Raw genomic sequence first — 9,475 nt, forward strand, 5'->3', positions numbered from 1 at the left:
GGTAGAGGAGATGACCTGGGGGTTGCAGTGAGAGAGAGACAGAGAGACTCACTGAGATTTTTTGGAGAGAGGAGGAGAACTTCTGCAAAGTAGGTATCCTTGCAAGAGGATTTGCAGTAAAATTAAAATCAACTCGGCAAAAGTGAGGACAGCAGATGCTGGAAAACAGAGTTAGATCAGAGTGGTGCTGGAAAAGCACAGCAGGTCACGCAGCATCCAAAGAGCAGGAAAATCAATGTTTCGGGCAAAAGCCCTTCATCAGGAATGGAGGCACAGAGCCTCCAGGGTGGAGAGATAAATGGAGGGGGGGGGGGTGGGGATTGGGGAGAAGGTAGCAACGAGTACAATAGGTGGATGGGGGTGGGGATGGAGGTGATAGGTCAGAGAGGAGGATGGAGCGGATAGGTGGGAAGGGGCATTGGCAGGTTGGACAGGTCATGAGGTCAGTGCTGAGCTGGAAGATTGGAACTGAGATAACGTGGGGGAGGGGAAATGAGGAAACTGGTAAAGTCCACATTGATGAAGTCCCTCTTGAATATATCTAACGGATTGACCTCAACAGCTTTCTGTGGGAGAGAATTCCACAGGTTCACAACTCTCTGAGTGAAGAAATTCTTCCTCATCTCAGTCCTGAATGGCTAACTCCTTATTCTTACACTGTGACCCCGAGTTCTGGACTTGCCCAACATCGGGAACATTATTCCAGCCTCTGGCCTGTTCAGTCCAGTCAGGATTTTACATGTTTCTATGAGATTCCCCCTCATTCTTCTAAATTCCAGCAAATACGAGCTCAGTCAATCTGGTTTTTCCTCATATGTCAGTCCTGTCATCCTGGAAAACAGTCTGGTGAACCTTCACTGGACTCTCCCAATAGCAAGAATGCCCTTCCTCAAACCAGAACTACACACAATACTCACAGAGTGGCCTCACCAAGGCCCTTTATAACTGCAGCAAGTCATCTTTACTCCGATACTCACATCCTCCTGCTCTGAAGGCCTGCATGCCATTGGCTTTCCTCATACTGCCTGCTGTACCTGCTTGCCAACCTTCAGCGACTGTTCCACCATTGCACCTCACATTTTCCTAAACTGCCACCATTCAAATAATAATCTGCCTTCCTGTTTTTATGTCCAAACTGGATTGCCTCACATTTATCTACATTATATTGCATTTGCCCACTCAGGCTGCCTAAGTCACCCTGCAGCCTCCTAGCAACCTCCTCACAGCAGACACTGCCAGCCAGCTTACTGTCACTTGCAAATTTGGAGATGTGGCATTCAATTCCTTTGTCCATATCATTAATGTATATTGCCAACAGCTGGGGTCCCAACACTGTACCCTGCGACATCCCGCTCATCACTGCCTGCAATTCTGAAAAGGTCCCATTTATTCCAACTCTCTGCTTCCTGTCTGCCAACCAGCTCTTTATCCATGTCAATACATTACCTCCAATGCCATGAGCTTTAATTTTCCTTATTAAGCTCTTGTGTGGAACTTTGTCAAAAGCCTTCTGAAAGTTCAAATACACAATATTGCCTGATTTATTGTTGTCTACTCTACTGATCATATCCTCAGGAAATTCCAGAGGATTTGTCAAGAATGATTTCCCTTTAGTGAATCCATGCTAACTTGGACCGAATCTGTCCCCACTTTTCAAATGCTCAGTTATGACATCCTTAATGATTGACTCCAGCATTTTGCCCACCACTAATGTCAGGCTAATTGGCCTATAATCCCCCATTTTCTCTCTCCTTCCTTTTTAAAGAATAGAGTTACATTAACTACCCTCCAGCCCATTGGAACTCTTCCAGAGTCTACAGAATGCTGGAAAATGATCACCAATGCATCAGCTATTTCGAGGGCCACTTCCTTAAGTACTTGGGGATGCAGCGATTCAGGCCCTGGGGTCTTATTGGGTTTTAATCCCATCAATTTCCCCAACACCATTTCCTGACTGGTCAGGATTTCCTTCAGTTCCTCCTTCATGCTTGCCCCCGTGTCCCCGAGCATTTCTTGAAGATTATTTGTGTCCTCCTTAGTGAAGACAGTATTTCTTTAGCTAGTCTGCCATCTCTTTGTTGTCCATTATGAATTCGCCTGATTCTAACTGTAAGGGACCTACATTTGGCTTCAATGTCTTTTTCTCTTCATATATCTATAGAGCCTTTGCAGAGATTTTTATGTTTTCCAGGAGAAAGTGAGGACTGCAGATGCTGGAGATCAGAGCTGAAAAATGTGTTGCTGGAAAAGCACAGCAGGTCAGGCAGCATCCAAAGAGCAGGACAATCGATGTTTCGGGCATGAGCCCTTTTCTGCAAGCTTACTTTCATATTAAACCAAATTAAACCCTTTGTCTTCCTCTGCTGAATTTTAAATTTCTCCCAGACCTTGGGTTTGCTGCTTTTCCAGGCCAATGTGGTGCAGGTGTAATGAGCCAAACAGCTTCCTTTTGGACCATGACAAATCAGTGATTTTGTCATTCTTATTACAAGTTTATATATTCTTATCAGTGTCAAAGTCAGTCCAAATAATGAACTCATTATTAGAAAAGGGATTGCTATTCACTGTAACTCGGGGAAGGCTTCATTTTGGTCTCATTTTGGTCTTCATTTTGGCCTAGTGGGTGGCACGGTGGCACAGTGGTTAGCACTGCTGCCTCACAGCACCAGAGACCTGGGTTCAATTCCCGCCTCAGGCGACTGTCTGTGTGGAGTTTGCACATTCTCCCCGTGTCTGTGTGGGTTTCCTCCGGGTGCTCCAGTTTCCTCCCACAGTCCAAAGATGTGCAGGTCAGGTGAATTGGCCATGCTAAATTGCCCATAGTGTTAGGTAAGGGGTATATGTAGGGGTAGGGGTATGGGTGGGTTGCGCTTTGGCGGGTCGGTGTGGACTTGTTGGGCCGAAGGGCCTGTTTCCACACTGTAAGTAATCTAATCAGCAGAGTGTGAATGTTTAGATCAAAGTTCAAGAAAGTGGAAAATATGAAGGGCATGGAAATTTGTTAGAAAGGTTGAAGGCCTTGTGAAGACAAGCAATGTTGCAACTGAGCAAAAAGCAAGCTCAGAATTCTAAAGTGTACAGGAATACTAATTAATAGCTTGTTATTTTGTGTAAGAGTTTGTTTACATTATAAGAGATCAATCCAGATTTGGACAAAGTTGACCAGGACTTATTACAATGTTATTAAATGCAAACCCACTTGGGTTCCATCTCCCGAGCTGAAACTGGAGACAGGAAACTGAAGGAGAATTAAGCAATGTGTGGGTGGTGAGGTCTATATGGCCTAGTCAATGTGTTAGGTTGACTTCCTACTCCCTGTCTGACATACAGCTATCATGTTGGGAATTTTGGAAGAAACTGGTTTCCTGATCAACGTCGTTCTTGTCTTGATCAGGATGCTGCCTGACCTGCTGTGCTTTTCCAGCACCACTCTAATCTAGACTCTGATTTCCAGCATCTGCAGTCCTCACTTTTGCCTATCATTCTTGTCCTCCTGTGTCACTGATAGTTCCCAGGAAAACGATAAGATAATGGTAGGCCTGTGAGGAGGTATTAACCACACTGAGCCCTTAGGTCCCCAACTGACACATGATGATCCTATAGCAGCCTCCTGTCTCTCCAAGTGTCTGACTTGTAGACCACAGCTTCTCCTGCTCTCCTTGAAGACCCAGGTAGTGCAGCAATGGTCTTAATCCACAGTGGCTGGCCAATAACAGACTTCAGATCTCAGGTGGGACTTGACAGGCTATCCAGCTGAGGCAGGACATTGGGTTAGAACTGGGGCACTGTTGTGGAGGTAGGTGAGGGGTATATCAGTCCAAGTCTGCTAGATCATCACCGGGCAACCTCTAGTCAGTGAGGTAGGCTGGGCAAATATTGTCCCTCTGGCATGATGATCCTAAAGAGCAATCTTCAATTAGTGTTGGGAATGGGATTAAGGACGAAAAGTGTGGTGCTGGAAATGCACAGCTGGTCAGGCAGCATCCGAGGATCAAGAAAGTCAATGTTTTGAGCATAAGCTCTTCATCAGGAATGAAGGGGTGGCCCAAGGGGGCTGAAAGATAAATGGGAGGGGGTGAGCCTAGGAGGGAAGGTAGCTGGAATGCGATTGGTAGCTGGAGGTGGGGAGGTGATGGTGAGAGGTTGGAGCGGATAGGCAGGGAGGAAGATGGACAGGTAGGGCAGTTCAAGAGGGTAGTGCTGAGTTGGAAGCTGACTGTATCGGCACCACCTTGTGCTCCCACCTCCATTTCTAGTGACCAACTCAACACAGACATCTACTTCAACAGCAGTGGCTCCCACAGCTCCTCCACCCTACCTCCTGTAAAAATGCTATCCCTTATTCCCAATTCCTCCGCCTCTGCCACATCTGATCCCAAGTGGACCAATTCCACCATAGAACATTCCAGATGGCCTCCTTCTTCAAAGACCACAATTTACCTTCCCACGTGGTTGACGATGCCCTCCAGTGCATCTCCTCCACTTCCTGCACCTCCACACTTGAACCTCACCCATTTAATCGCAACAGCGACAGAAACCCCCTGGTCCTCACCTTCCACCCCACCAACCTCTGGATACAACACATACAAACGGACCCCACCACCAGAGATATATTTCCTTCCCACCCCCTAACTACATTCCATAGAGACCATTCCCTCTGCTACTCCCTTTGTTAGGTCCACACCCCCCAGCAATCTGCCCTCCCCTCCCAGCAACTTCCTCTACCACCGCAGGAAGTACAAAACCTGCGCCCACGCATCCCCTGCTCACGTCCGTCCGAGGCCCCAAAGGATCCTTCCACATCCAACAAATATTTATCTGTACTTCCACAAATGTCATCTACTGTGTCCGTTGCTCTCGATGTGGTTTCCTCTACACTGGGGAGACAGGACACCAACTTGCAGAACATTTCAGAGAACATCTCTGGGACACAGGCACTAAAGAACCCCACTGTCCTGTGGCCAAACATGTTAACACCCCCTCTCCTTCCGCCAAGGACAGGATTTTCTCTGCACCGCGTTCAGAATGTGAAAGACAACTCAACTCCTCTGACCTCCTCTAACAGACTGGGATGCAGTGGTGGTGTAAATCCACAGCTGCTGGCTTCCCCTCTTCAGATTCCCACTGGATGACGCAGGAAATGGGTTGAATTAGAAGCACACAAGCTTTTGGAGCGCCGCTCCTTCATCAGGTGATTGTGTCATCAGGTGGTCCTTCACCAGACAACCTCCTGATGAAGGAGCATCGCTCCGAAAGCTCGTGTGCTTCCAATTAAACCTGTTGGACTATAACCTGGTGTTGTGTGATTTTTAACTTGGCACACCCCAGTCCAACACCGACATCTCCAAATCAGGAAATGGGGTTAGTGTTCTGGCATTGTTTGAGATGGGACAGAAGGGGAGGAAGAAAGTAGAATGTCATCCCATTGTATCTTCACCAGTGGGAGGAGATCCTACTAATATATCATCAGTGAAGGTGACCAAAGGATTGGACTGGTGCAACAATGATCCCTCAGACTAATTCCACCAAATAATGTTGGGTAAGGGTGTCAAGAGATATGGAGGCTGTGAGACAGATTCTTCTGTAATTCCATGGACTGTAGCTCGACTGATAACATTGTCTGGGGGAATGTTGGGTGGAAGAGTAGTTACACCAACAAATGAGCATTCTGAACTCATTTACAGGTGGCATGGTGGCACAGTGATAGGTAGATGGAGGTGGGGAGGTGATGGTGAGAGGTCGGAGCGGATAGGCAGGGAGGAAGATGGACAGGTAGAGCAGTTCAAGAGAGCAGTGCCTCACAGCGCCTGAGACCCGGGTTCAATTCCCGACTCAGGCGACTGACTGTGTGGAGTTTGTACGTTCTCCCCGTGTCTGCGTGGGTTTCCTCCGGGTGATCCGGTTTCCTCCCACAGTCCAAAGATGTGCAGGTCAGGTGAATTGGCCATGCTAAGTTGCCCATAGTGTTAGGTAAGGGGTAAATGTAGGGGTATGGGTGGGTTGCGCTTTGACGGGTCGGTGTGGACTTGTTGGACCGAAGGGCCTGCTTCTACACTGTAAATAATCTAAAGTAATCTAATCTAATCTAAACAGTAAAAGCAGCTTGTATGGAGAAAAACATGTGATTTATACACAGGTTAATGCCATTTTTAAAAATTTGAATTTCAAACTAGTGGCATGAAAATTAGTTTTCTGTGGGTTAATGGAGGTTACAAAAAACAAGGTCAGAGAATCCTTTCTGGAACTATGACCTAATTCAGTTTGTGTCAGAGAGCAGATGGCTAGAAGCCCCCTAGAAGTGTTACTAGAAGATTGCTCGTTCATACGGTGGGGTTTATGGTATGGAATGAACGTTAGTAGGCATTAGTGTGCTATTCAAAAGGATTGGTAGTTGTTTAGAAAATCCAGAGGTTGAAAGTTTTTATGGCAGTTTTGGAGGTCAGCAGCTACTGTCTTTGAAAGAAATACCAGACATTTCAGGGACAGCTCGGTTACTCTGATATAAAGGTTTAGTTCATGAAACTTTCAGACCAGGAATGTTTAGTTAGAAATCGGCAGGTTTCTGGTTATGATAATTAAACAGCTTACTGAAGGAGGAGGATCCACAAATATTCCCATCCTGAATGATGGAAGAGCCCAAGATATCAGGGCAAAAGATAAGGCTGAAGCTTTTGCAGCTATCTTCAGCCAGAAGTGCCAAGTGAAGATCTGGCTTAGCCTCCTCCAATGGTCCTCAGCATCGTAGATACTGGTCTTCAATTCGCTACTCGAGATGTCAAAAAACAGGTGAATACATGAGATACTGGAAAGGCTGTGGGCCCTGACAACATCCCGCCAATAGTACTGAAGACTTGTGCTGCAGAATTGGTTACACCCCAAGCCAAACTGTTCCAGTACAGTTACAACACTGGTACCTACCCAACAATATGGAAAATTGCTCAGGTGTATCCTGTACACAAAAAGCAGGACAAATCCAACCCAGCCAATTACTGCACCATCAATCTATTTCTGATGATCAGTAAAGTGATGGAAGGTGTCACTGACAGTGCTGTCAGGCAGCACTCCCCCAGCAGTAACCTGCTCAGTGACTCCCAGTTTGGGTTTCAGCAGGGCTACTCTGCTTCTGATCTCATTACTGTGATGATGCTGTGGCTTTAAGAGGTTTGTTATGTTCCTGTTTCTTTTGAGACAGTGCTTGAACGTGATGAACCGTCTGTGGTAATATAAACAAATTATAAGGCCTTGGGGGAGTTTTTAAAGTTGGAACAGTAGAAGCAGCCTGGCTGAGTGTGGCCAGTGCTTACAGACCAGGATTTCTAGTTCTTTTTCTGAGCTTTTAGATTTAGCAGAAGCTGCTGGAGTCTTGAAGAAATAGAAGCTACTTCTTCCCCCCTCTTGGTTATAGCCAGAAGGTGTAGGCATTGCATGTGAGAAAATCTGATTTCTGAATTTACCTTTTTGCCAAGGGATATATTTATGGGATGTTACTATATTGGAACAGTTAGTTAGTAATAGTTACTATATCTATTACTCTAGTAAGTTTTCAAATAGAGTTAAGCCATTCTAAGTTCTTCCTTTTATTGCATTTTAATTATAGTGTTAGAATAAATTGTGTTTTGCTTAACATCAAATAGTTTGATCAGTCTCATTACATCTGGAATACAGTACTTCACATTTGCCTTTAAAATATGAACAAAATAGGGTCTAGGCTATCTTCTTAAAATATTTTGAGGGGGTCTGGTCTAGTCCACAACAATTATAGCCTTGGTTTAAACATGGACAAAAGGCTTAAATTTCAGAAGTGAGGTGAGAGAGAAAGTACTTGACTTCAGAGCAGCATTCGACCGGGAGTGGCATCAAGAGGCCTTAGCAAAACCAGGGTCAATGGGAATCAGAGGGCAAACTGCCTGCTGGTTGGAGTGAACCTGGCACAGAGGACGATCGTTGTGGTTGGTGAAGGTCAGTTCTGCAGGAGTTCCTCAGGGTCTTGTTCTCGGCCCGACTATCTTCCAACCATCATAAGGTCAGAAGTGGGGCTCAGCAGTTTGGAGTTCCTTTGTGGAATTGGTTTGATTGGCTAAACAACAGCTGAGAGTTGCAAGCCACTCTTCTCTTTAAAACTCCCTTTTGAAAGTCTTCTGAGGACATTTTCCTGAAATATGATTTTAGCTTCATTGTTTTGATGAGAGGAGATTTTGTTCATAGACCATACAACACAAGTTGGTGGCTGCTTTTCATGGGCAGTGGTTTTTCCTTTGCAGCCCAGAGTTGTGAGGGGTGGGGGTGGGGATTTAATTTTGACAGTAGATGTTTTATCGGTCAGCACTGACTCCTTAACTTTCTGCTATTTCAAATTGGAGGAGAAAGTGAGGAACTGCAGATGCTGGAGATCAGAGCTGAAAATGTGTTGCTGGAAAAGCACAGCAGGTCAGGCAGCATCCAAGGAGCAGGAGAATCGACGTTTCGAGCATGAGCCCTTCATCAGGAATCCTGAAGAAGGGCTCATGCCCGAAACGTCGATTCTCCTGCTCCTTGGATGCTGCCTGACCTGCTGCGCTTTTCCAGCAACACATTTTCAGCTGCTATTTCAAATTGTTCAGTTATTAAGGCAGTTGGGTTCAATACTGTGGGTGCCATTTGACCAAGCTTCTTGAAGAAGGAGCTGTAGTTACAATCGAGACAAAGATTGGCATTGCAGGTAGTCAACCGCCCACAGCCCATTCCAGGTATAATTGGAAAGTTATGAACACACCTTGTGGGTTAGCTGCAACGTGCAATTCTATTGTATAACAGCTTTCTTTGGTTGGAGGCAATAATCTCTGCAGCAGATCGTAACACAGCAGTTAGTATTCCAGACCCATTGGGAGGTACACTGGCTTTGATTGACTGACACTAGCTTTGAGAACGTTTCTGAAAAGTAGTTCAGTCACATGATTATAGCAGCCCCTTTGTTGGACTGTTTACTATGTTTTCCACTCACTGTAAGTATATATGTATACATTTAACAATTGATTCTTTCCCCATTTGTGACATCTGTCTAACTCTATCTTGAGTATTTCAAATGATTTAGCCTCCACTTCTCTCGAGTGTTGAGAATTCCAAAGATTAATAACTGTCTAATTAATAAGAGAAAGAATTTATCCTTACCTCCGTCTTAAAAGGGAGACCCCTCATTTTGAAACAGTGTCCCTAATTCTGGGGAAATATACATTCTTTTTAAAAGTTCATTGTGAGCATCACTGGCTAGGCCAACATTAATTGCCCATTCTTAATTACCCTGAGGGGAGTTAAGAGTCAGTTCCATTGCTGTGTATCTGTGTATATAAGCCAGACCAAGTGTATGGAAGATAGAACATCGAACAGTACAGCACAGTACAGGCCCTTCGGCCCACAAAGTTGTGCCAATCATCAGCATTTAAGATCAACCTAATCTACACACCCCGTCAATTTACTGCCAACCATGTGCTTGTCCAGC

The sequence above is a fragment of the Hemiscyllium ocellatum genome, chromosome 31 (assembly GCF_020745735.1).
Source record: "Hemiscyllium ocellatum isolate sHemOce1 chromosome 31, sHemOce1.pat.X.cur, whole genome shotgun sequence".
Classification (NCBI taxonomy): domain Eukaryota; kingdom Metazoa; phylum Chordata; class Chondrichthyes; order Orectolobiformes; family Hemiscylliidae; genus Hemiscyllium; species Hemiscyllium ocellatum.